This window comes from Colobus angolensis, unplaced genomic scaffold (genome assembly GCF_000951035.1).
Source record: "Colobus angolensis palliatus isolate OR3802 unplaced genomic scaffold, Cang.pa_1.0 Scaffold212, whole genome shotgun sequence".
In the NCBI taxonomy this organism is placed as follows: Eukaryota; Metazoa; Chordata; class Mammalia; order Primates; family Cercopithecidae; genus Colobus; species Colobus angolensis.
Window position 1 is genome coordinate 328,204 of NW_012115289.1, and position 25,115 is coordinate 353,318.

Consider the following 25,115-nt stretch of genomic DNA (forward strand, 5'->3'; position numbering starts at 1 on the left):
AGCTGGAATGTGAAGGGAAGCCTGGAAGGATGAGCAGGACTGAGGTGGACCTGTAGGCTGTGTTAGCCAGTGAAAGTTGGAGGGAAGGGTAAATGGGAGGCAGTAGAGCATGGAGTTACATTTGCAGGCACTGGAGTCAGGCTGTTGGAGTTCAAAAGTTAGCTCTTCTACGGATTTGTTATGTGACTTTACTTACTCTCTCTTGCCTCAAGTTCCTCTTCTGCAAAATGAGGTTAATAATATCTGCATAAACACATGTACAGCACTCAGAACAGAAGCTGGAATGTGGTAAACACCTCATAAGCATTCATTCTTCTTACTGAAACTCACTAGGATCACTTTGTGCATGTTATCCTATTTAATCCTTAGTAACTGCATAGGTAGGTGTTATTATCTTCATTCTGCAAATAAGAAAACTGAAGTGCAAAGAAGTTTCATAATTTTCCTCAATCCACACAGCCGCTATATGACATGATAAAGCTTACCTAAGCTAGAGTCTTACCTGATCCATCCGGTGCCCGGGCTAGTGCACTTTCTCCTATAACACTCAGCTTAAGCTAGGTAGATATGGCAAGACCACTGGCTGAGGCGACTCAGATGTGATTAATAGGTAGTAGGGAGCTGTGGCAGACTTGGGGGCAGGGGAAGCAGCATGCTGGAAAGATTCATCTAGTATGTTTATAAAAGAGAGCAGGCAGCAGGCATGGGGAGCTGAGGATCAGACCAGAAATGGCTGAGGAAATGGTGAGGTCTGGCAAATGTCAGGGGAGCTGTGATAGAAGAATGAGCAGAGTTTATGACTGATGCAAATAAGGTGGACATGATGGTATGTGATAGAAACTAAGAGGTCTGTATGTGGGGGGTGGAGCTTGGAGTTTCAACTTGAAAGTTTCAAACATGAGACTTTAACAAAATAGTCTGAATGGTAATGAGAAAGTTGAGAGGAGAGTCACTTTAGTATCTGCTTCCCTTGAAGAAAAGCACCTTTAGAGGAACCGACTTGGAGAATAGAGTCAGCATTGAAGTGGGACACTTCATTATTTTTAGTGGCAGTGCAGTTCTGCCCTCGGTAACTTTTACTTTGCTGTCAGTCCAGCTCTGTCAGTCCTCCTTTATTAAGGAAGGAAGCTGATGGATCTTTCCTTTCTTTCTTTCTTCCCTGGAGTAGGATGTTTTCTGTACACGGTTAGCATGTGAACTTCTTTTTAAAAAGAGGTTTACATTTTACTCTAATTCTCGTCCATAATGGAGTGCCGTGATTTGCATTTGGGCAGTTAGGAAAATCAGTTCTGTTGACTTCCTGTTTTCTATTTCTGGCCTCAAGCAGAACTTCCCATTTGAGTGGGACCAAGAAGAACATAGAAAGCTGAAATGTTCTCCTGAAGTTGATTTCCCATGGGGATAAAGTAAGTTAATGGTCTGAGGTGTTTGTCTCCCCTTGCTCCCGAAGCTTGCCTTTCAGTTGCTCTTGTTTTTAAACTACAGGGAATGAACTGAGGAAAGCAATTTTGTTTTTTTTCTGCAGGTCAGAGTGCCAGAGCTTTAGTGCAGGGTTCCATGGACTCAGGAGTTCAAAACATGCTGCTCAAGCTGAGCTCTTGGCCAGATTTGGAGATTCCAGTGGCTTCTCTCTTTGACAGTTCCTAAGAACATTTTATTTGGATCCTCTTCTTTAGGTTTTTCTGTCTAAACATTTTATTTTACCTAGTGTGAAGGGGTGAGGGAGGGCAGATTGTTTCCTTTCTTCCTCCTCTCCCCTTACCCCTCCCCTCTCCGTTATTCTCTGTTTCTAATTTTAAAAGGATGCTCACTTTCATTATCTCATTTGCTTCCTTCATAGCACCCTGTGAGGCTGATATTGTTATCCCCATTTGACAGAAGGGGAAACTGCAGTTTCAGTGAATTTCAGTGACTTAGCCAAGTCACTCAGTTAACAATGCTGAGAGTGAAGCCCTAGTCTTCTGCCTTTAGATCTCTTTTTCCCAATACCATACTGCTTTTCTGGTGGAGGTTGTGGTATATAGGATGATGTCAGAAAGGAGAGACTGGGAAGCCTGAACAGATCACATCAACAATTGAATTGTGTACCCTGATTAATAAAATAGAAAATGTTAACTAAATATATTGCCATGCAGTTCTTCAAGTGTATAGGACATTGGGTCCTTTTTTGTGTCTCAGACTTTAAGATGATGTTGCTTGGGGAGTCATTTACTATATGCAAGGAGAATAGCTGAAAAATCAGGGTAGGCCAGCAGTATTTCATGCTTTGTTCTTAGGCAATGTGGGTTTTTCTGTTGGAGGTTGAGCAGAGGATGGTAGCAAAGTGACATTTATTTCTCCTGCTTGCCAAATCTTGGTGAGGCCAAAGCAGGTGGGGGAATCAGTTGTGAGTTGGTGTTAATGACGAGTGTCCGGACCTTGACATCTGATCAGTCCTGGAGTAGGAAAAAAGGAACAGAATTAGTGCTGTTGAGAAGAAGCCGGTGACGGAGGTCTGCTTAGGAATGAGTGCAGATTAAGACAGGGGGAGCGAGGGAGGCCAACAGAGACTCTGGCTACCTGTCTTTCCTGGCATGTCTGTGGAATGACCTTGCTCTGCCAGGGCTTTGGGAGAAATCCTTTGATTTTGGGGGAATCTTCAGGACTGTGCACATAACCAGATTTTCCTGATGGGAATCTCTAAGGGGGCCTTCTGGGTCAGGGCCGTGGGCCAGCACGGTCTGTGACTAGCACCCAACCTAGGCAGTGCCTTCTTTTCCTGAATCAAGCCCCTCCCTCCTCAGTGCCAAAGTAGAAGTGGCTGGGTGGGTGAAGGTCTGAGTGTGGGCCCGGTACCACAACCCACGGGCCACTACCTACATTGCTGTGAGATCCTGACGTTTCTGTCCTCTGGACTCACAAGATAAAGAGAGTGAATGAGAAGGAAAATCAAATATTGTGGCAGAGAGGGGCTGGCAAACATGGGCATGGCCAACAGAAGTCTCCCACCAAAGCGAGGATCTGAGAGAAGGATTTGGGGAGGGAATCTCAGAAGTCTCACTCCTCAGGCAAAGGATTCAACAAAGGAAAATCCGACTCTGGCTTGAATATGGTCCAGGTGTGGGGTTAGTAGTCCATGTTACTGTCTGACATGGGAGAGCATTCTGCTGTGATGGAAATGGGGTGGGCTAGGGTGCAGGGGGAACCACGGAGGTAGAGAAAGGAGGTGAGAAGGAACACAGTCTTGCAGTTGACCAGAGTGTATCTGGCTGCATGGTATAGTCCCCAGATCAGGGCACCTATGTCTGTACATTGCACAAAAACAGCCATCCAGTATGTTCTTAAAAATCCTGTGAAGGAATGTTGTAATTTGAACTATATTTTGAAGATATCAGAGGATCTCATCATTTAGGAGAATCTCATGGGAATTACTTTTTAAAAAGAAAATAATCATTTTAGGGAGTAGAAAGTCTCTCAACGATTGGTTTTGAATCCATTTACTCCAAGTAGGATTCAGGATTTCACTCTTTCACTGGCAGTGGCTTGTTTTTTCTCCTACATATATGGCTTGCAAAGTTCTTAACTAAGGATAGTAATTAATTATTTCCCAGCTATTTTTACCTTTGATGTATTAAAAGTTGGAGGAAATTATTTCATTTAACAGAATTTAAACAAAATGAAAAAGTTATTTTCCTTAAGGTATTATGCTGTGCTTTTTCAAGGAAAAACCTCCTCCAAAGGCACTTTTGGAGGCAGTTACCAAAGGAAAATCCCACCCACCAACAGAGACACTCAGCCTCTAGGTCTGGCTTTTGGAAAATGAACACTATTCTTTTTTTCCAAACAGGACGCTGTGAGATCAGTCATGTACACTATGAAAATAATTGGTGTGCGTTAGTACGCCTTGTGCCAGATTTCATGCTTGTTGAAAGGTGATTGGATTCAAACCAGCACATTTAAAGGTCAACTGGTTGTTCTTAAACTGGACAGAATTTTAACTCTTTCATTATGATGGCTTTTAACCAAATGGCCATTTTAGGAAGGAGAGAGACTGCATACTGCATTTTAACTTTCTGACCTTTTTCTTCTTAATTTTTTTGTAAAGTTCTCAGGGATTTCCTATGGATGAAAAGGGTCTGAGAAATGAGTTCTTTGCTGGCATTTGGAAAAGGGTGGAAGTAGAAGCTGAGTTCTTTTTAAACTACTGAATTGAGGTCAGGGCTTTAAAATGACTGTGCACATCACATAAGCAATGTCTAAATGTCAGGCTGAAAGTTCTCTCTCTTTTAAATAGTACTTCAAGTTCGTTAGTAATAGCTAGCCCTCTGTCTCTTTCTTGCTTCTCCTCTCACCTTTGAGCAACTTTTTAAGTTCCTTTAACAGCTCTGTGGGGAAACCACCATGTAATGATCAATATTTCTACCCAGCTGGTTGACGTCAGCCCTGTTTCTGGAATGGGTATTTCACTGGGCTTTGGGATTTTGATGACGTTTTTTCCCCCAGTGACATGGATTAAATAGTTTATTTTGTTGGTCTACAAAATACCATCTGTCTACCAGCCATTTTGCTGTATTTCCCAAAATAAGGTAGGGGACTGATGTGTCTCAAATAAGCAGGGTGAATTTTAGTCACCTGATGATAAAGTCTCTTGGGTTGTGCATTACTGTCCTGCTGAGCCCCTAGCAACTTTCAGCATTATGAAGACTAGTTTGGAAGCCTCAAAGACAGTATCTTTCTTGAGGGAAAAAATAACCTCAGGCATTTCCACAAATACCATACACAAGTGGTCAGGTAAAGGCCGTGGGAGTTCAAGCATGTATTTACCGTGCGTGTGTGTATGAACTCTTGTAGTTCTAACTAAAGGCAAATGGAAAATGTATAGAGTCCCATTTTTGTCAAGCTAACAATTCAGTATCCTCTTCTTTCCTGGTTGCTTCATAGCCCACTCTTAGTTGTTTTCTTTCTTTATTTCCCACAATTTTTAGCTGCAAGGCTGTGCACTGGTTGCTTAAAAATTCTGTGCCTTGGGAGGCAGAGACGGGCAGATCACGAGGTCAGGAGATAGAGACCATCCTGGCTAACACGGTGAAACCCCGTCTCTACTAAAAAACACAAAAAACTAGCCGGACGAGGTGGCGGGCGCCTGTAGTCCCAGCTACTCGGGAGGCTGAGGCAGGAGAATGGCATAAACCCGGGAGGCGGAGCTTGCAGTGAGCTGAGATCCGGCCACTGCACTCCAGCCTGGGCGACAGAGTGAGACTGCGTCTCAAAAAAAAAAAAAAAAAAAAAAATTCTGTGCCTCATCTGCTTCACTCGCAAAATGGGGAAAACATCACAGGATTCTTGGGGTGTTGCTTTGCCAGCCGGAAACCTTTGTGGCCAATGGTGCCTTTGCCTGAGTTTTGCTCGGGCCCACTGGGCTAGTTCTTCCTCCTCAGTCTGGGCAGGCTGCGCTGGGCTTGCACTACCGGCCCAGATCTTATGCCTGCCAAGGGTGAGCCAGGCGTGAAAAGGCAAGGGGTATGTGAACAAGGGAGCTGCCCATTGTGCACAACAAGGCATGCCAGCTGCAGCAGGGCAGGCAGCTCCAGATGCCGGCACAAGTGCCAGCTCCCTGTGAGGCTGTGGCTGGACCAGGTATACCACAAGTGGCTTCCACTGTTGGCATCCGGGAATGTGGCAGTGCCTGGAAGCTTGGAGACACCAGGAACCATAGAGCCTCAAAGAGGGTGTCACATCCCTGGCTCAGGGAGCTCCTAGGTCTTTTCTCTCCTCTCCCTCTTCTTGCCCGCAACATGGCAAGCAAGGGGTGTGTTTCAGCTGTGTTTGTGTTACAGCTCTTTCAGTCCCACAATTTAGCAGGTCCCAAATTCTTGTCCCCTATCCTGGAAGAATGAGGTACAGGGACAACTGGAGAGTAAGCAAGGCAGAGAGATTTATTGAGTGACAGTACAGCTACCAGGAGACCTAAAGTGGGTAGTTCCTCTCTGCAGGCAGGTTGTCCTGTCAAGTGTGCAGCTCTCAAGAGAGAGGAGACCCACAGTGGGTAGCTCCTCTCTGCAGGCTGGTTGTCTCAACCTCTTCCCAGTCTGGCTGAGTCCAGGGGGTTTTATGGGCTTCAGAGAAGAGGAAGTGAGTGCTAATTGGCCTATGGGCAGCTGTGGGCAGGCCCAGAGAAAGCAGCATAAGTTCTTACTCCTGTCTGTGGAACTAGCAGCCTGGCCCCCAGGCTTCAGGCCATCCCAGGCCTGAAGGTGTGGCTTCACTGGGAGCTGCCCCTTTCTGTCCAGGAGTCTGTCTGCCTCCCACTGCCATCAACCTGCTGTCCCTGGCACCCAGGCTGTTCATGCTGAGGGGTGCCTGCAGGTCCATATTGAGCCACTCTCAGCTCCCCCTTGGCCCCCCTCCCATGCTCCTCGGTGCACAGAGTCTGGAGGGGGCTGAGGCGACAGGGGGCTGGTGTGTCAGTGCTACCCTGAGCACAGGCATACCCAGCTGCGTCATGACAGTGCCCCAGCTTGCACTTAACTTTGCTCTGAAATGGGAGTGGGCACTGGGAGCAGGTAGAGGCTGGGCAGTGGGAGCAGACATTTCTGAGCCTGTGGGGGTAGGAGGGCTTCCTGGGCCCCTGAGAGTACAGGAATGCCTGGGTCTGCACCCACAGCTGGGTGGTTGCAGCTGCACCCAGGAGGGCAGGCCTCCCACCACTCAAACTCAGAAGCCGGTGGGGCTTCTGCCTGTTCCCAGCTCCCAACAGCTCTATGGAGTATGCAGCCCTGGCTGCGCCTTGCCTGCTGCAGCCGGCGTCTTCTTGGCAGTCACTCCAGATGGGCCACCACTGCCATCAATTGCATTACCTACCTTAGTGTTATTGTGAAAATTAAATGAGTTAATCCATGTAAAATGCTGGGAACAATGTCTGGCATAAAATAGATGCTCAATAAATATTAATTCTCATTATTGTTGGTAACATTTTTGCTATTATTTGAATCTTTTTCATATTGTGGTGACATATGGAGGTTTTTGACCTACAGGGTTTCTTCTGAGTGGCACAGCTTAGGGTAAAGTGACTCTCCTCACCTCTCAATACCCTACTCTCTTTTGCCTAAATTTCAGTTAAGGGTGACTGGAGACATCATATGGGAAATGGTGGTCCTGAACCAGAGAGATAGGAGAGCAAATTGCTAAGGTGGATCTTGAGGGTAGGGATGGAGAACCAGACACAGACAGGTGTCCTCCAGACAGCTGTCCTTTATCTTCACTCATTGCCTCTGCAGCTCCTGCTGTCTCGTTCAGAAAGGGAATGTATGTTGCCTCTAATGCCCTTCCTGAGCTAAAGCCCAGTAGTTCTTGAACATCCTCTTTCAAAGATACTGAGCCCTGGTAACCTTCATTACACTGTTGTTCTCATATTCTTCTCAGATTAACTCACTCATAACTTCTTATTAAATTGATAAACTGATTATGAATTTTTCACCATTAACTTTGTTCATTTCTATTCCATCGCAAACTTGGTATTCACAAAACAGGCTTAATCTGAGCAAAAGCGAAAATGGTATAGCTGCGAAATACCTGGTAATGGTAGGTACTAGGTGTTATAACGTGATGACACTTATATTTTTGACTGTAATCAGTAAGAAATAGATTTCACATCACAGTCTATACAGATGTACATTTATATGTATGTATGTATAGCTTAAGCAAAAGTGTCATGAAACAATGTTTAACCTATTGCATACAATGTACTTTCATGATTTGTAATATCTTCTTTTTTATTGAAAATGAGGCTGGTTTGTAACCCACTAAACACATAACCTGCAGTTTGAAAAACCCTGATCAAAGGACCATCCAGTGGATGCCTCTTGAGTTCTTACACACTATCCACATATCATCCGTATCATACATGATGGGTTGTGGCCATCTCAGTTTCATTTTGAGAAATTGCCTCCTCTCATCCTAACAACAACAACAACAAAAAATAGAAAAGGAAAGAAACTTCAGATCAAGAACTAACACATTATCTGAAAACCCATAATCTCTCCTTTCCCTTATGCTCTTTCCTAATAACTATTCTTTTTCAATTATCCAAAAGAAACCATTCTAATAAGTTATAACACCATGTATTAGAAATTTAGAAACCATTTTTGAAAGAAAATAAAGATGTAAATTAATGGGGGGACTAAATTATGCATGGATAGAAAGACTACATATTATAATGACATCAGTTCTCCCATAAAATCAATGCTATTTTAATAAAAGTGTCAGCAGTCTTTATCTTATAATGGAGACTCACAATCTTATTCCAAAATTTATATGGAAATGCAAGTAGCCAAGAAGAGCCAATGTAGCCCTAAAGTAAAAGAACAGGGAGGAAAAACTTCAAACTATCTGATATCAATACTTACTATACTTAAGTGTGGTACTGACACAAAGAAAAATAGTTCACTGCAGTGGGCATATACATCTTTTGTTAGATGTATTTCTATGTATTTGATATTTTTGATGCTGTTGCAAATTTTATTGTTTTGTAATTTTCACCCTGTTGCAAGTATCAGAAATACAGTTGATTTTTCTTTCCAGCATACTTGCTAAACTTTGTGGTTAATGGGAACACTTCAGCTATAGATTCTTTTCAATAACATAATCACATTGTCTAAGAATATTTCTATTTTTACTTATTCTTTGTCAATCCTATGCCTTTTCTTGTTTCCCTGCCCTCCTCCCCTCCCGCCCCGGCCCCGTTCCTTGCTTTATTTCTTTGGCGGAGATTTCCAGTGTCAAATAGAAATGTTGATGGTAAGCATCTTTTTCTCATTCCTGATTTCAGAAGAAAAGTTTGTAACATTTCAATATTGAGTGATTTTTTTTTTGTGGTGTTAACAATTTTTTTTGTAAGTACCTTTTATTACATTTAAAGAGTTTTCTTCTGTTTCTAGTTTGCTAAGAGTTTTCTTGTCAGAGGTTAAATTTTATCAAATGGTATTTCTGAAGCTGTTGATGTAATAGAAGTTTCTCCCTCATTCTGTTAATCTGGTTAACTACATTAAATTGATGTTTTGAATGTTAAACCAACTGTGTTAGTCACCAACCTTGTAGTAACTAAACTGAATTTAGTTACACTATGTTTCATTACTGGATTCAGGTGGTTAACCTTTTATTTAAGATTTCGCATTTGTCACATGAGAGAGTTCTGGCTTGACTTTTCTTTTAATAACTTTGTTGGGTTTTGGTATAAAGGATGTGCTGACCTCATAATACAAGTTGGGAGTGGTTCCTATTTTTCTCTTCTCTGTAGAGTTTATGTAAGATTATTGTTAATTCTTCCTTATCTGTTTGGCAGAATTCAACAGTGAATTGTCCATTTCATATAAACAAGTTTATTTGCTTAAGGTTACTCAGAATATAATTTTAATGTATCTGAAAGATCTTCAGTTAATGTCCCTTTTTCATTTCAGATATTGGATATTTGTACCTTTTGTTATTTCCTCCTTTATCAGTCAGGCTCACTAGGGGTTTATCAGTTTTATTAATCATTTCAAACAACCATCTGTTGGCTTTTTATTGATATTCTTTATTGTATTTTTAAAAATTTCCATTCATTTCTATTCTTATATTATTTCTTCTTTTTCTTTGTATTTAATTTGCTGTTCTTATATAATTATAATTGTATAATTTATTGAAATGTATGTTAAGATAACTGATTTTTAGGCTTTTTTTCTCATTTAATATTTACATTAAGACTACACATCTCCCTCAAAGGCTAGATTTAGCTATATTGCACAAATTTTCTACTGTAGAATTTTCGTTTTTATTCAGTTCAAAATGTTTTCCAATATCTGTTTTGATTTCTTCTTTGAGCTACATGTTCTTTATAAATATATTACTTAATTTCTAAATATGTGGGGATTTTCCAGTTGTCTTTTTGTTATTGATATCTAGTTTAATCCCACTTTGGTCACTTTAAGAGAATATGAATTCTGCCGTTACTAGGGCTGTGTTCTATGTATGTTGAAGTTTTAAAATCATGTTCCCATTTTCTCTATAACTGCTGAGTATTTTCCTGCTTATTAATCTGTTACAAGAGGTGTGTTAAAAATGTCTTATGATTTGTGGGATTATCAGTTTTTGTAATTCTGTTCATTTTTGCTTTAAATAATTTAAACCTATGTTATTAGAAGAAGCATATACTTTTAAAATTATTATATCTTCCTAGTAAATTCAGCCATGTATTTCCTCCTCTTCATCTATTAATGTTTTGTCTTAAAATCTACTTTGCATGGTGTGAACATGGCTACTTCAGCTTTATTTTGGGGTAGTGCCTGCATAGCGACCTCCTTCTGTTCTTTCATCTTCAATCATCCTATAGTCTTATATTTAGGAAATGTCTCCTGTAAGAAACATATAGCTTTGTTTAATACAGCCTGGCACATTTTGTCTTTTGAATAAAATACTTAATGTTTATGATTTATGTAATTATTGTATTTGTGTTTTTTTAAAAATCTATCATTATAGTTTGCTCTCCATTTGTCTCATCTTTTCTGTTGCCCCCTTTTTTAATCTTTTTTACTTTCTTTGTCTTGAGGTTTAAAAAATTTATTATTATTTTCCACTTTTCCTGCTCTATTGACTTCCACCACTCTCAACTTACCCACTTTTGTTTATGTGTTTTCATTTGGCATCAATATTAACCCCCTTAGGACATTATTATCAAAGACATTCACTATCTATTTAGATATACCTACATAGTTAGCCCCCTTTTTGAGTCCTTATTTTTTCTGTATCTCAGTCTCCCAGCTGCGATCATTTCTTTCTGCCTGAAGAGTACCTGTAGTGCTTCCTTGAGTACATGAAAGCTGCTTAGGAATCTCTCAGCTTTTGTTTTTCTGAAAATGTCTTTATTTTAGCTTTGTTTCTGAAATACATTTTCACTTCGTATAGAATTCTAGGTTGAATTTCCTTTTCCTTTAAGCATTTGAAGATGTTTCATTGTTTTCTGCTTCCATTGCCATCCAAAGTCTTCTAAATCTTCCCTAGGTAGGTAGAAATATTTAACTCAAATGATGAATAAAAATGCATCCATAAACCCATACTTCTATTTTTTAATGGCATTTAAAGTTTATAGATATTTAGTATAAAGTATTTTTAAATCTGCACATTGAATGCAGATGATCAAAGGAATCAAGTATTTGATGATTCAACATAGAGACCTTTGTTTTATATATAGACTAAGGGTTGGTCCAGGACTATGAAAACAATTCTAGGAAGTATTTTTCTAACTCTTGAAGAGAGAGAGAAGGAACATAAAATGCACATAAACCTAACTTAAAATAAATATGTAAAAGTATGTTAAAAATAATGCAAAAAGCATATATGCATATGTCATGCTTGAACTTGACATTCACAGACTTGGAGTAGTTCATTCTTTAAGAATCCCATGTCATATTATTTTATATCTTTCTCATTTTTGAAGTCATTCAAGAGGTCCTGCCTTATATGTGTTTTCCAGATAATTTACACTTTTATTTTTACATAGATGTTGATTAGCTGTATTTCATTGAATATTCTCAGTTTTGGGTATCAGTTTTCAGCAAAACAACTAAATGTGACATATTCCTACTGAGCATATTGGGTCTATACTTGTGCATTTGACTTACGACTTATATTTTCACCTAAAAACTATTTTGGCTACAATATTAAATTTTTCCTTTTTTTTTTAAGACCGAGTCTTACTCTGTCGCCCAGATTGGAGTGCAGTGGAGTGATCTTGGCTCACTGCAAGCTCCACCTCCCGGGTTCATGCCATTCTCCTGCCTCAGCCTCCCGAGTAGCTGGGACTACAGGTGCCTGCCACCATGCCCGGCTAATTTTTCGTATTTTGAGTAGAGACAGGGTTTCACCATTTTAGCTAGGATGGTCTCAATCTCCTGACCTCGTGATCCACCTGCCTCAGCCTCCCAAAGTGCTGGGATTACAGGTGTAAGCCACTGTGCCTGGCCTACAATATTAAGTTCTTTTAGCATTAATAGAGTGCTTGAAATATGAACTTAGTGCTTTTACTTTTAAAATACTTAAAAATTTTGATATTTGAAAATTTGATATTTTAAAATATTTTTTCTGTACTAAAATGCACTACAGTATAATGTGACAATTATGAATATGGATTTTAGATTAAGTCAAACCTGGGCTGGAATAGTAGCTCTGTTCCTTACTAGTTGTGTATCCTTGGAAAAACAACTCCAACTTTCTAAGCATTAATTTCCTTATCTGTAACACAGGGTCCATAATTTCTATGTTACAATGCTGTTTTAAGAATAAACAAAGTGGGAAATGAGTTAGTATCATATTCATATATGGCAGCCATTATTATTATTATTATTAAATTTCTATGGTATGTTATTATCTGCTAAGTTTGTTCATAGAATAATATATTGTATTGGCAAATAATATTCCAGTAGGAGAATGATTCTTATAAAATAAATAATTTAAAGTAACTTACTTTATTCTTTAGAGTTTACCAAGATAGGTATATTTAGTTAACATGGGAGTCAACAGCATATAATAAATTCTGTATTCTTAATTAAACAAGCATTTATTGAGTCTCTAACAACAAACTTAGCAGTGTTTAAAACACCATGGCAGGGCTGGGCATGGTGGCTCATGCCTTAATCCCACACTTTGGGAGGCCAAGGTGGGAGGATCACTTGAGGTCAGGAGTTCGAGACCAGCGAGGTCAACGTAGAGAAACCCCATCTCTACTAAAAATACAAAAATTATCTGGGCATGGTGGCAGGCACCTGTAATCCCAGCTACTTGGGAGGTTGAGGCAGGAGAATTGCTTGGATCAGGGAGGTGGAGGTTGCAGTGAGATCTCGCCACTGCACTCCACTCCAGCCTGGGTGACAGAGCAAACTCTGTCTCAAACAAAACAAAGCAAAACAAAAAAACTACCATGGCAGGAGGAATTTCAAGCATATGAAAGGCTGTTACTAAGGATGTTTGTGCCTCTGCACAGGTGTCTGCCTCTTCCCATCTCTGCTGTCAGTGCTGGAGCCCAGCACAGTATCACTTGTCTGGGTTTTCACAGTAGCTGGCTTAACACTTACCTCCCATTTCTCTCCAATCCATCCTTTATACTTTTGCCAGAAATTATCTTTCTAAAACAAAATCATGCCATCATCATTTACACATTCATAGACAGCCATTGTCTGTGGAAAACGGTTCAGCCTCATTAAGATGTAAGGCCCTCCGTGCCCTTGCCCTTCCAGCTGTATCGCCTCCTGTTTCCTTTCCTGCAGCCTATGCTCTGGCCGTAGGGACTAATTGCGAATCTCCATTGGTATCACATCCTTTCCAGCTGTTCTTTTAACTAGAAATGTTTTTCTAGCCATTTCTTGCCTCTCAAAATTGTACTCATTCTTCAAGATATAAGATAAACACCATCTTATCTGTAGTCTCCCCAGATGTAGAAGATGAATTCGAGTTAGGTTAAAAGCAAGAAGTGGGTGTTGTAGTGTCTAAAGTAGGGAGAATAGGTATAGAAAGAAACCTTGAGATGGAAACCAAGGACAGAGAAACTTTTGCAGAATGCTGTCTCTGTGGGTTTCCTGCCCTGTGGTTCAGCCTGAAGTGGTTCTTCCTTTCTGTGTTCTCTTCCTCTGATGGGCTGCTGAGAATTGTTGTACATAGGAGGCCAGAGAACGTCTCACTGTTCTCCCAGGAGCTGTTGCTTAGGGTTCTCTTACTCTGCTCTTTTTTGATTCCCTGGGCTCCTGCAGAGCCATTTATTGCCTGGACATTCCCTATACTTTGTCTTCCCCTTAGCTCAAGGCCTGGCCTCTCCTTATCTTTCCTCAGAGTTGTCTTCTGATGGGATCTGTTGTGCTGGAACTAGCTGTGATGTTTCTCTTCTTCCTTCTTCACCTATGGGTTGGTTCCTCAGCCCTTATACTGGTCCCACTGGCACCAGCCCTGACCCCATTAATTCCCTTTCATCGTCCTCCATACCCAAAGGTCCTGTCTTGGACCAGGGAAGCTCACTGGGCCAAGCATTCACCATAAATGTTAATAAATGTAACCTAATTTTAAAAGAAGTATCTCCAAAGAGTGTAGCTGTCTAAGAGACTGAGTACAAAAATAAGGAAAGGGGTGGAGCAGGAGGACAGAGTATGAAAGAAGACTGCAAGAAAAGGTCAGGCACAACTGGGAGAGAAAAAGGCAGAAGCTGTGGGCATGCAAGGCCAGAAGCGTAGCCAAGAAGCAGAAGGTGAAGTCAGAGGTGGGTGAAGGGAAAGAAACATGAAATGAGAGAAAAAATCTTAGCATTGGAGGGGGAACTCCAGTGTGAGAAATGATCTAATAATAGTTGAATGGAGAGAAAATCAGTGTACAGTCAATCTTCATTATCACAGATTATGTGTTTGCAAATCCACCTACTTGCTGAAATTTATCTGTAATCCCGAAAGCAATCCTCGCGGTGCTTCTGCAGCCATTTGTGGATGAGCGCGAAACAGTGAACAATTTAAGCTATGCCACATGCGTATTTCCAGCTGAGGGTGAACAAGGGATGCTCAGCCGTCGTGTTTCAGCCCTCATGCTGTAAGCGAGTGTTCTTCCGTGATAAATTTAATGCTGTGTTTTTGAATTCTTGTGGTTTTTGCTGGTGATTTTGTCATGTGAAATGGTTTCCAAGCATAGTGCTCAAGTGCTGTCCAGTGCTCCTAAGCACAAGAAGGCTGTAATAAGAAATCTGGCCGGGCTTCCTGGCTCACGCCTGTAATCCCAGCACTTCAGGAGGCTGAGACAGGTGGGTTACTTGAGGTCGGGAGTTTGAGACCAGCCTGGCCAACATGGTGCAACCCCGTCTCTACTAAAAATATAAAAATCAGCCAGGCTTGGTGGTGTGCACCTGTAATGCTAGCTACTCAGGAGGCCGAGGCATGAGAATAGCTTGAACCTGGGAGGCGGAGGTTGGAGTGAACCGAAATCATGCCACTGCACTGGGTGACAGAGCAAGACTGTGTCTCAAAAAAAAAAAAAAGAAAGAAAAAAAGAAATCTGCATGTCAGATAAACTTTGTTCAGACATGAGTTATAGAGCTGCTGGCAGGGTGTTTGGTGTTAATGAATTAACAATATATATTAAATAAGGTATCTTTAAATAGAAACACACAAAAGACAAAGTTATGTATTGCTTAGTTGATGAAAATATTGTGACCAGAACTTGCAGAAACCTGATTTGACATTTCCCCTGGAGCAATGGTTCAGTATTTGCTATTTCAGTGTTCTCAGTGACTTTACAGAACTGCCACAAATAACAAGAATCAACTCTCTAAACATTTTCGTTGGTCAGTGCATATGCACGTTTAGACATTTTGTAGAATTATAGTCAACTCAAGTGAAATGGAACTCCTTTTATTTGACTTGGGAGGACGCTCTATTCTCTTCTGTTTCAAACAAAACTCTAAATAAAATCCTCTTTTGTTTTGGTTTATTTTAGCAGATGTTTACTGGTGAATGTGTTGAGTAAGTTAGGTAAAGTTGACCTAGACACAGTTTTTGCTCTCAAGGAATTCCCAATTGATCACGGAAGACAGGAGATGTGTGTGATCAACAGTATTGACATTAATTTGTATTCCTGGAACAGGTATCAACTAGAGTCAAAGAAGGTTTTTGCTGGTCCTGAACATCAAGGAACCCAGCCTAGGTACAGGAAATAACCACATATTGTCCACAGAGTAGGTGTCTACAACATGCTAGTGAAGGTTGACATTATCTTAGAGCTTCGGGGGTTTATAGATGGAAGGGATCCTACAGGCCCAGTATGTGACAAGGACCTGAGCATGTTTAGATGTAGAGCTAGAACTGAAAACCAAGCCTCATGGCTGAAACTGAATCCTTTCCCACTAAACCATACAGGTTCTATGCGCATGAACTAGTTATTGGAGTTCTGGCTTAAAATGAGCTCAAGTTCCAGAATTTCCACTTAGGTCAGATGTTTATAAGTCATTCTGAGGTTGTTCCAGGATGAGCTCCAAGGGGTCTATTTTGCTGTATATGAATATTTTTATAGAAAGAAGCTCATAAATTTTCATGTGATTCTCAAAGGAGTTCATGATTCCAAAAAGTCTAAGAACTTCTGTGCATATTCTGAGGTTAACTGTGCACCATAAATACTAAACTTTATTTGGGGTGGTGTCTTGATATTGTATTTTGTACCCCTATCAGTCTAGCAGAAGATTCATCACACATCAGGGCCTATCATGGGGGGGAGGGGGGTGGGATTGCATTGGGGAGTTATACCTGATATAAATGAGAGTTGATGGGTGCTGACGAGTTGATGGGTGCAGCACACCAACATGGCACAAGTATACATATGTAACAAACCTGCATGTTATGCACATGTACCCTAGAACTTAAAGTATAATAAAAAAAAATAAAAAAATTAAAAAAATACATAAAATGCTCACTGTTGGCTAGGATGTGGCGAAATAAAACTTCCTATATTGTCAGTGGCAGTATAAATTGGTATGAATTTTCTAAAAAGATATTTTGTACTTTTTGCACCAGATACCAAATTTGTCCTTCAATAATATATTCTAAGAAAGCAATTAGAAAAAGGAAGTAATTAGAAATTATGTATAAAGATATTTATAGCATTTTTGTTCATAATATGAAAACTAGGAATCAAAGTGTCTAACAATTGCAGTTTTAAAATATCACTTAGGCAAGGTGCGGTGGCTCAAGCCTGTAGTCCCAACACTTTGGAAGGCCAAGGTGGGTGGATCATCCGAGGTCAGGAGCTCGAGACCAGCCTGGCCAACATGGCAAAACCTTGTCTCTACTAAAAACACAAAAATTAGCCAGGCGTAGTGGTGGGTGATTGTAGTCCCAGCTACTCAGGAGGCTGAGGCAGGAGAATAGCTTCAACCTGGGAGGCAGAGGTTGAGCCAAGATTGTGCCACTGCACTCCAGCCTGGGCGAGAGAGTGAGACTCTACCAAAAAAAAAAAAAAAAAATCACTTAATATTATGAAAAATTGTTTATGACAAGACATGATGTGAAAATAATCATGGCATATATAGCACAATCACAGTTTGTTTATGTGTGAACAGAATAACATGTTAACAGAGATTATCTTTCGGTACTGGGACTACAGGTGTTTCTTTTCCTTTTTATTTTTTTCTTTTTGTATTTTTCAAATTGTCTAAATGACTATATATTTTTATTATCAGAAAAAATATTGAAACCATATTTTGTCCCACTTGAACTATGATTTCCTTAAGGGAAGTCCTATCCTTGTTTCTTAGTTTCTACATTTTAAAATGTCTCATCACTCATTTTGGCTGGAAGTTAAAATGCAGTCTCAGTTATTTCACATTAATTCAATTATAAGCCCTTCTCTTCCCACAGTATCATTTCATCTTACACCTTCATACTCAGTCTCCTTTGCAACTCTGGCCTCTCCTGCTTGCCATTCCTTTTTGTTCTTTCTCTGATAAAAAAAAAAAAATACTAAATTCTGTCTGCTTTTCTTTGACAGCATTAGCCTTTTTTTCTCCTCTGCTGGGAATATAATTTTTGCTATTCTGTTTTTCAACTATTTACCACTTTTCCCTTTGTTTCTTTATCCTGGTTTTTAATTTTGTAAGGTAGAGGAAGCATTCATGAAATAGTCTCTTGCAAACGTCAGAGCCTCAGTAGTACTTTTGCATTAATTAAAAAATTTGTATTCTTTTTGAGATTTCCCAAAGTATTTTCCCATTATATCAGGAACACATGTGCATATGTGCATACATAGGTATGCATGAGAATGAATGTATTCACATGTGTGCACATATGCATTCATGTTTGTGTGCCTGTTTGTGCATACATGTGCAAGTTGGTGTGTATATGTGAGTGAATACATGTTCCAGTTCTTCCAGAACAGGAACTGTGTCCTTTCCTACATACCCTACAGAAGTAGACACTGCAATGATGCTGACTGCCTGTTTGCCTGTCTCTGCATAGCCAGCCACCTTTCAGAGCTTGCCATCTGGATCTCAGACAGTATGCAGAGGAGATGAATGTTCTAATCCACCCTGGTACCAACAGGCTGGCATCTGTACTTTGAAAGCTTTGATGAAGAAGATGCAAATTGTGTTGGCTGTGTGGGCTTTTCAGCTGCTTCCTGACTGGGCTAGAGACAGGCAGCATCACTTTTAATCTCTCCAAAAGCCTGCCATTTGGCAAAGAGATACATGTATTAGGTAAGACAGTGGATCTCGATTTATGTATGTGTGAATGCAGACTGAATTAAAATGGCACCCTAAGGAAGGAGCTAAGGACCAAATCAGGAGACCCTCTAATTGAGTCAGAATTCAAGGCCAGGATTTATAGGATGAGCATTTTTATGTGTACATTAGAATGTAAAGTAGGTATTTGTAATTGAAGTACTATGCTTGTTTCATTTCCATAAACCTAAGGTCTGACTTCGAAGTGGCCTCGGGGTATATCCGTCAGCACTGATATAATCTGTAAATTTGTAAATTTGTAATTTTGTAAATTTGCCTGCTAAATCAAACCTATGATGAAAAGAACCAGGCAAATAACACGTCTTGCAGTGTGCAAATTCCCGTGGCTGTATTATATAGAGTGCTCAGCTCAGTGTTTCGCAGTGGAGAAGAATGTACATTGATATGCTTTCTGGGTTTGAGAGCTCTTTCTTCTTCATCCAGAAGACAGAGCTGGGTAGAGAAAAGGATAACCAGCAAGACAAAAGCCTTTGTCCCAATGTTATTGGTTTAAAACTCAAAGTCATATGGTGAAAATGAGACTTTATTAAATTTGCCTGATTGGAAACAAGCAGGCAAATTGTACAAGACTCCTAAATGTGGCAAAATGGCAGGAAGAGAGTCCTGACAAGCATGGAGAATAATGAGTAATGCTAATGTCCTAACAGTGCACCTTGCCTTCATTGACCTTTGGAAATATTGTGAAAAAGTCGACCTTTTCTGCTCTGTCTGTGCAGTCTTATAGTGTTTCGTCTCTTTTTCTTCCTCTAGGGAGTTATCCAAAGCCCTGTTCACAAGCAATGCTAGCTTTCAGGGATAATCGATCAAGCATACCTTTGAGCAAATGTAAGATTTATGTTCATTCTATTTAGATATTTGATTTTGACATTGTATCCTTTATTTTGGAACAAAATGAATGTCACCTACATGCAGACAGATGAGGCATTTTATGCTTTTGTTGGGGGAGATATGTTTAGGGGAGCTCTCCCATTTGCAACCTGGCTTTAAACCCCACATGGCATGAAGAAATCAATTAAACAGACAGAAACTCTTCTGGGATTGGGAATCTGGCTTCTCATTTAAATGAATATCCCTTTTTTTCTAACCATAATTAATTATAATATTCAAGTAAAAGCTATTACATCAATTTTAATGTCAAATAAATTTTAAAAACAAGATGCAGACTGTTGGAAAAGACGGTGGAAATGATTATAACCTAAGCTTGGAGCTTACTGAAGTCAATCAGCTTCAGCCTGGAGCTTGCTGAAGTTCAGACTGCGCTTAGATGGTTTTGTTTTAGTTTCCCCATTTCAGTGTAGCGGAGGCTGTTTTGTTACCCGATCTTTCTTTGTGGAGAGAATGAAACTGCCTGAGGGACAATACAGTGCACTGGAGAGGGATGAAATAAAGTCTCAAGAGCTGCTGTACTATACCACCTACCTCAAACAGCAGATGTTACAGAACTGCTTTTTAAAAAACGTTGCCTTTCACATGTCATGCTACAAATGTATACCTAAAAAGATCTAAAAAAACAACAACAACAAAACAAAACCTTGAAAGAACTAGAGAAGCAGGCTGTAGTTATACAAAAGCTATATGCAAGATCATGGAAGCAAAAAAAAAAAAAAAATGCATAAAGACATATTAGAGCTTTCTTAAGTTCCAAGGGAGCTTTTGATAATACATTCAAAACATAAATGGGAAAGTCATCAGAGAGTTGAATAGTCCCCAGGAGACTGCAGAGGGCTTTGAAATGGATTTAATAACATTGATGGGTCTGGACAGGATGCCCTTATTCCCTTTGACTTATCATCTTTCCTTTTCCTTTTAAAATTCACTTTGAGAAAAATATTATGTGATCAACTCCACCTGGCTGACTCAAATTTGATTCTTGGTTTGAACTCTAGTTATCTGTACATCTTACAGCTGTCCCGTTCAGTTGCTTATCATGTGACTTGTCATTCTGACTGGGTTTGAAGCTTACAAAGGTCAAGAAACACATCTTTCATATCTTTGGGATTTCCTCTGTAATTTTGGTACCCTGATTGTATTTGCAGATGGTGTTTACAAATGTTGCCTGGCTCACTGGATACTTCCAGATTTAAAAAAAGTTAACAGAATGATCTTCAACTCTGCTTCTATTATTAATATTTATGTGCTGTATTCTGATAAACCTGTAGAAGACCAGATAAGACAAAAACAGGAGGAACAAATGGTAGATACAATAGTGAGCATGTAAAAGGCATTCAATAATGTCTTGACATGAATAATAAATATACAAGTAATAATGATACAATAACCTTACATTTCCATAGATTCTTGATTCTTCTAAAAGCACTTTCATATAATAAAGGACAGAGGGATAAAGGAAGGAGTGAATATAAATGCAAGGAATACCAAAGGAACGTAGATATGAAAAAGCAAGGGGACCAAAGTAAGACAAAGAAAATAATAGCCAAGAATAAAGAAATCGAGGGAGAATTTAGTAACAGCTTGGAACAGTTGTTGGCTAAGCAGCACACATAGCAGAGTATCAAATAAACATTGACAATGTTGGTGTTCTTATAGCAGGTAGAATACCGTATCGACAGAATACTCTGTCTGTGTTTTGTCTTGTTTTCTGCTAAGTAAGTGGGGAAAGGAGTATCGTGGATTCCCTCACTTTCTTTCTTTTCCTTTTTTATTCATGAGGGTTAATATTGATACTAGTATGGCTATCTTTACTGCAGATAGTCAATCCACATCATCAAAAAGATATGGATGTGTGAATGATACTCAACTTCAGTAGCTTAGTTCAGTGATTTCATGAAAGCTCAGTTAGGCTTGCTACAGAGAGCACCAGCGAATTTTGCCCTTGTTGTAGGGTTCTAAAAATTTCCTGACCTTAGGAGGCAGATCTAAAATTATTGTCTATAAGGCTGAATATAGTAACATATTATAAAGAAATTCTAAGAAAATAAGACATATCAACTATGTTATAGAACTAATATTAAATCTAGAACTGAAAAAAATACAGATAAAAAAGTTCTGCCTGTCATGTGCTAGAGGCTACAAGAGATCCCCAAAACACTTTTATTACCGCTTTGAAGGGATAAGCTCCCTCCAAAAGCATGGATCAACTCTTTTAGAGATTTAGAGATTGACACTGCTGTTTTGGCAATAATTCTACCTTCACATTTTGAGTTTTGGAACAGCACAGAAAACTCTTCTCCTTTGGCAGATTGAAAACCTGTAGCTCTGGTATCGTAGTGGCTGTAGTGACTGGTTGAATGATTTAATCTATTTCAGCCTCAGTTGCCTCAGCTGTTAGAGAAGTTAATTATATAAGGTGTGTCTTATAATCATAGCAATAATTCCCATTTCCAAATGCCTGCCATGGGTCAGGTTCTTGCTGTGTCTTTGGCACATATTATCTTTAAGTCTCTCATCAACTCTGCAAGGAAGGAACAATTGTCATTCACAGTTTACAGCTGAGAAAGCTGAGGCTCAGATTATTTCAGTAAGCTGCCTGAGGACACATAGCTAAGTGACAGTCAGGATATAAACTTCATATGTATGTTCACCAAGTCCCTGCTTAGTCCTCCATGAAATTTTGAGAGTTATTTAAAATGACATATGTGAAAGTGTTTTGAAAATGGCAAAGTTCCTTGTAAATACCTGTTATTATTATCATACTGATGAATGTAAATTACTTAATATCTATTTACCGAGTTCCTTATAGATATTTAGCACTGAGTCAGATTTCATTTTGAACAATCCATGGAATTATTTCTCTAATGTAGTATCACATAAGATGCATTATAAATAAATCTTAAATATTTTCGAGTGGAAATTTCTTCCATCCTTGGAACCAGGTCCTTCTTCCTTTTTCCTTCTTCCTTCTTCCGTCCTCCTTCCTCTTTCCTCCCTCCTCCCTCCTTCTCCTCCTCTTCCTCCTCCTCATCATCCTTCTTCTTCTTCTTCGTCTTCGTCTTCGTCTTCTTCTTTCTCCTTTTTTTGAGACTGGGCCTCTGTCACCCAGGCTAGGATGCAGTGGCACAATCATGGATAGCTTACTGCAGCCTCAACCTTCTGGGTTCAGCTACTGGAGAGGCTCCCTTCTCAGCCTCTTCAGTAGCTGGGACCACAGTTATGGCCACCACATCCAGCTAATTTTTTTATTTTTCTAGAGATGGGGTCTCACTATGTTGCCTAGGCTGATCTCAAACTCCAGGGCTCAAGTTACCCTGTTTCAGCCTCCCAAAGTGCTGGGATTAGAAGCATGAGCCACCCCACCCAGCCTGGGTTTTAGTTTCTTTTTGATCATATTTGGAGAGGAGAAGAAAAGAAGCAAATTTGCTAAACAAAATTGAGTCAATGTGTCAGGAAACAAAACCAATTAAATGTAGTCCAAACTTGAGAATCAGCAAGTAAAAACCCCTGAAGCCAAGAGGGCTAATAGGAGAACTGAAGGAGAGGAGAGAAATATAGCATAAGAATTTTCAAACCTCTGCTTCAAATTCTTGTATTTAGAAATGGTCTGGGCCAGCAGTGTAACTCTCCCTGTCTGGCTCTTTGTTGTTTGTTTTTTGGAGTCTTTAATGACCAGTCGGGTTGCTGAAATTTACTTGAAGAGTTTATTCTTGATTCTGAGGTATAAGACTTTCTGTGTGAAGATGGCTGGGAATCCACACAACTCTCCTAAAATAAGCACCAAGTTTTGGAAAGAATTTTCTCTTGTGAAAAATATCCATTTCCAAAGAGAGGCATCAGCATGAGATTGCTTTTTTTTTTTAACCCCCCCAAAGAGAAAGCTGAGGGGAGTCAGTCTGTGAAGCAGCCAGGAATCAACTTTCATGACACATTTAACATTCAAGGCAGACTTTTCCCTTGGTCTTTGGAAGAACTGCTGACATCTCAATGAAAGTTCATGAAATTCTGTAGAGGAATCAGCTGAGTCTAGAAATAAGCTGTTCCTTATTGTTTCCCCCGTTTCCTTATATATAAAGAGTGGGTAAAAAGAAGCACCTTAGAAAGTCATTGTGAGATTAAATGGCATAATGTATGCACATCTCCTGGCACAAACTAATCACCACTGTTGTGTTCTAAGCCAGTTTCATAAATACGCTTATCCAGTTGTTTTTTAAGTCTCAGTGTGAACTATTTATTCTGTTTGGCCCATGTGGATATCTAAAGAGTTCACAAAAATGCTTTCAAACTGAGAAAATATGGAGGAAGCCGCTTTTCTAGGCTTCATAAAGGATCTGTGTTGGGTGGAATAGACTCTTTGTTTGGGTTTGGTGAGAGTTTCATGATGCAGCATTTTATAGAGAGGGAGCTAATGCCATTGGGTGACTGATCACCTAGGTGGAATGAATGTGGGGCCATTCGTCCATGCATTTTTCTGCATGTGAGATGGGATAAGGTAGCCCTTGTACAGTTCTTCTGTCAGAGATCTTGGTCACATTTGAGTCTCCACTGGGCTAAGGCAGAAGCCCTTATGGGAGGATAGGACCACTACCTGGCCAGGCTTTGTTTTCTTTAGCTCAGAGCCCGGAATTGGCTAAATTTGAACAGACAACATTAAAAAAAAAAAGGCAATTATACAAGTGATATTGTAAAGAAAAAGCTAGATACCATAAGAGCTGGATACCAGCCCAGTGTTGCTGTTTGGATTTGATCATATTCTTTCTTGAGTACAGGAACAAGAGGGCAGCCTGACATTGTCCCTGAAGTCCTCTGCCCACAGCCAGTCAGATCCATGTCCAACCTTAGCAGCTAGGATGCTGGCCATCCACGTGGCCCAGCTCCCATTTGCACAAGTTCTGGGACTGGGGTGAGGGTATTCTTTTTATAATGCCTTTTTAACACAATTCTGGCATTTTGGGAGAGAGAGTCAATGTTTTAAGCCCTGGGGACTCAACTTGTGCTCTGCTTCACCTTTGGCTAGGGTCCTCTAGTGGAATGGGCTCTGCCCAGGGAGTCAGTGGACTGCTGTTTGCTGGTTGATTTTAGACAAGTTCCTTTATGTCTGTGGGCCTCCTTTTCATCTGAGCAAAGACATCTGTAACCTGAGTCACAGCACAATCTTTGTGGTCTAACTCTGGGGCATGGAAAAGTGTGTGTGTGTGTGTGTGATTTCTCCTCTCCAGTCACTGGTTCTGGGTATGTTCCTCCAAACTGTTCTTGCCTTGTTTCTATTATCCAAACTTTTCTGTGCAGAAGAACAAGATTTAAGTTTGAACGGATTATTGTTTCTTTTCAGATAAACAACTGCTGATAGTCAGAGGATGACCTATTTCTGAAGCAGACAACCAAGGAGAAGTTTATGGCTTTCTATTCTTTAGACCAAACCAGTGTTCCTTCTTTGAACATATGTTATAGAACTTGACTAATTGCCCTGACAATATGTTGCCAAAGTTTTCCTGGCAATAGATCAAAGTGTGTAATATACTAGCACATCAGCTTTGCAGAGCTCAGACAATGAGAAAACAGATAGGGGTGGGAGAAAGCACTTGAAGTTAATTTTGGAGTCAGACTTTGATAGAAAAGAGGATAGGACTAATTGATTTCTGAAAGAATTACAAGTGGCTGGCGTGCCCCATGCCTCACACTGTAATCCAAATACTTTGGGAGGCCAAGGTGGGAGGGTCTCATGAGGCCAGGGGTTTGAGACCAACCTGAGCAACATAGTGAGACCCTGTCTCTACAAAAAATAAAAAAATTAGCCAGGCTTAGTGGCATGTACCTGTGGTCCCAGCTGCTCGGGAGGTTGAGGTGGGAGTATCACTTGAGACTGGGAGGTTGAGGCTGCAGTGAACCATGTTCATACCACTGCACTCCAGCCTGGGCAACAGAGCAAGATCCTGCCTCAAAAAAAAAAAAAGAA

General features: G+C 40.1%; 1 protein-coding gene across 1 annotated transcript in view; it reads left to right on the forward strand.

Annotated features, from left to right (window-relative positions):
* Positions 1-1,333: 1,333 nt before the first annotated feature.
* The window catches only part of PDE4D (phosphodiesterase 4D, cAMP-specific), a 1,579,839-nt gene continuing 1,556,057 nt past the window's right edge, over positions 1,334-25,115 (forward strand). The window contains exon 1 of the mRNA XM_011942896.1: positions 1,334-1,401. The gene's annotated coding sequence lies outside the window, so the exon portion shown is untranslated. The remainder of the gene's footprint in view (positions 1,402-25,115) is intronic.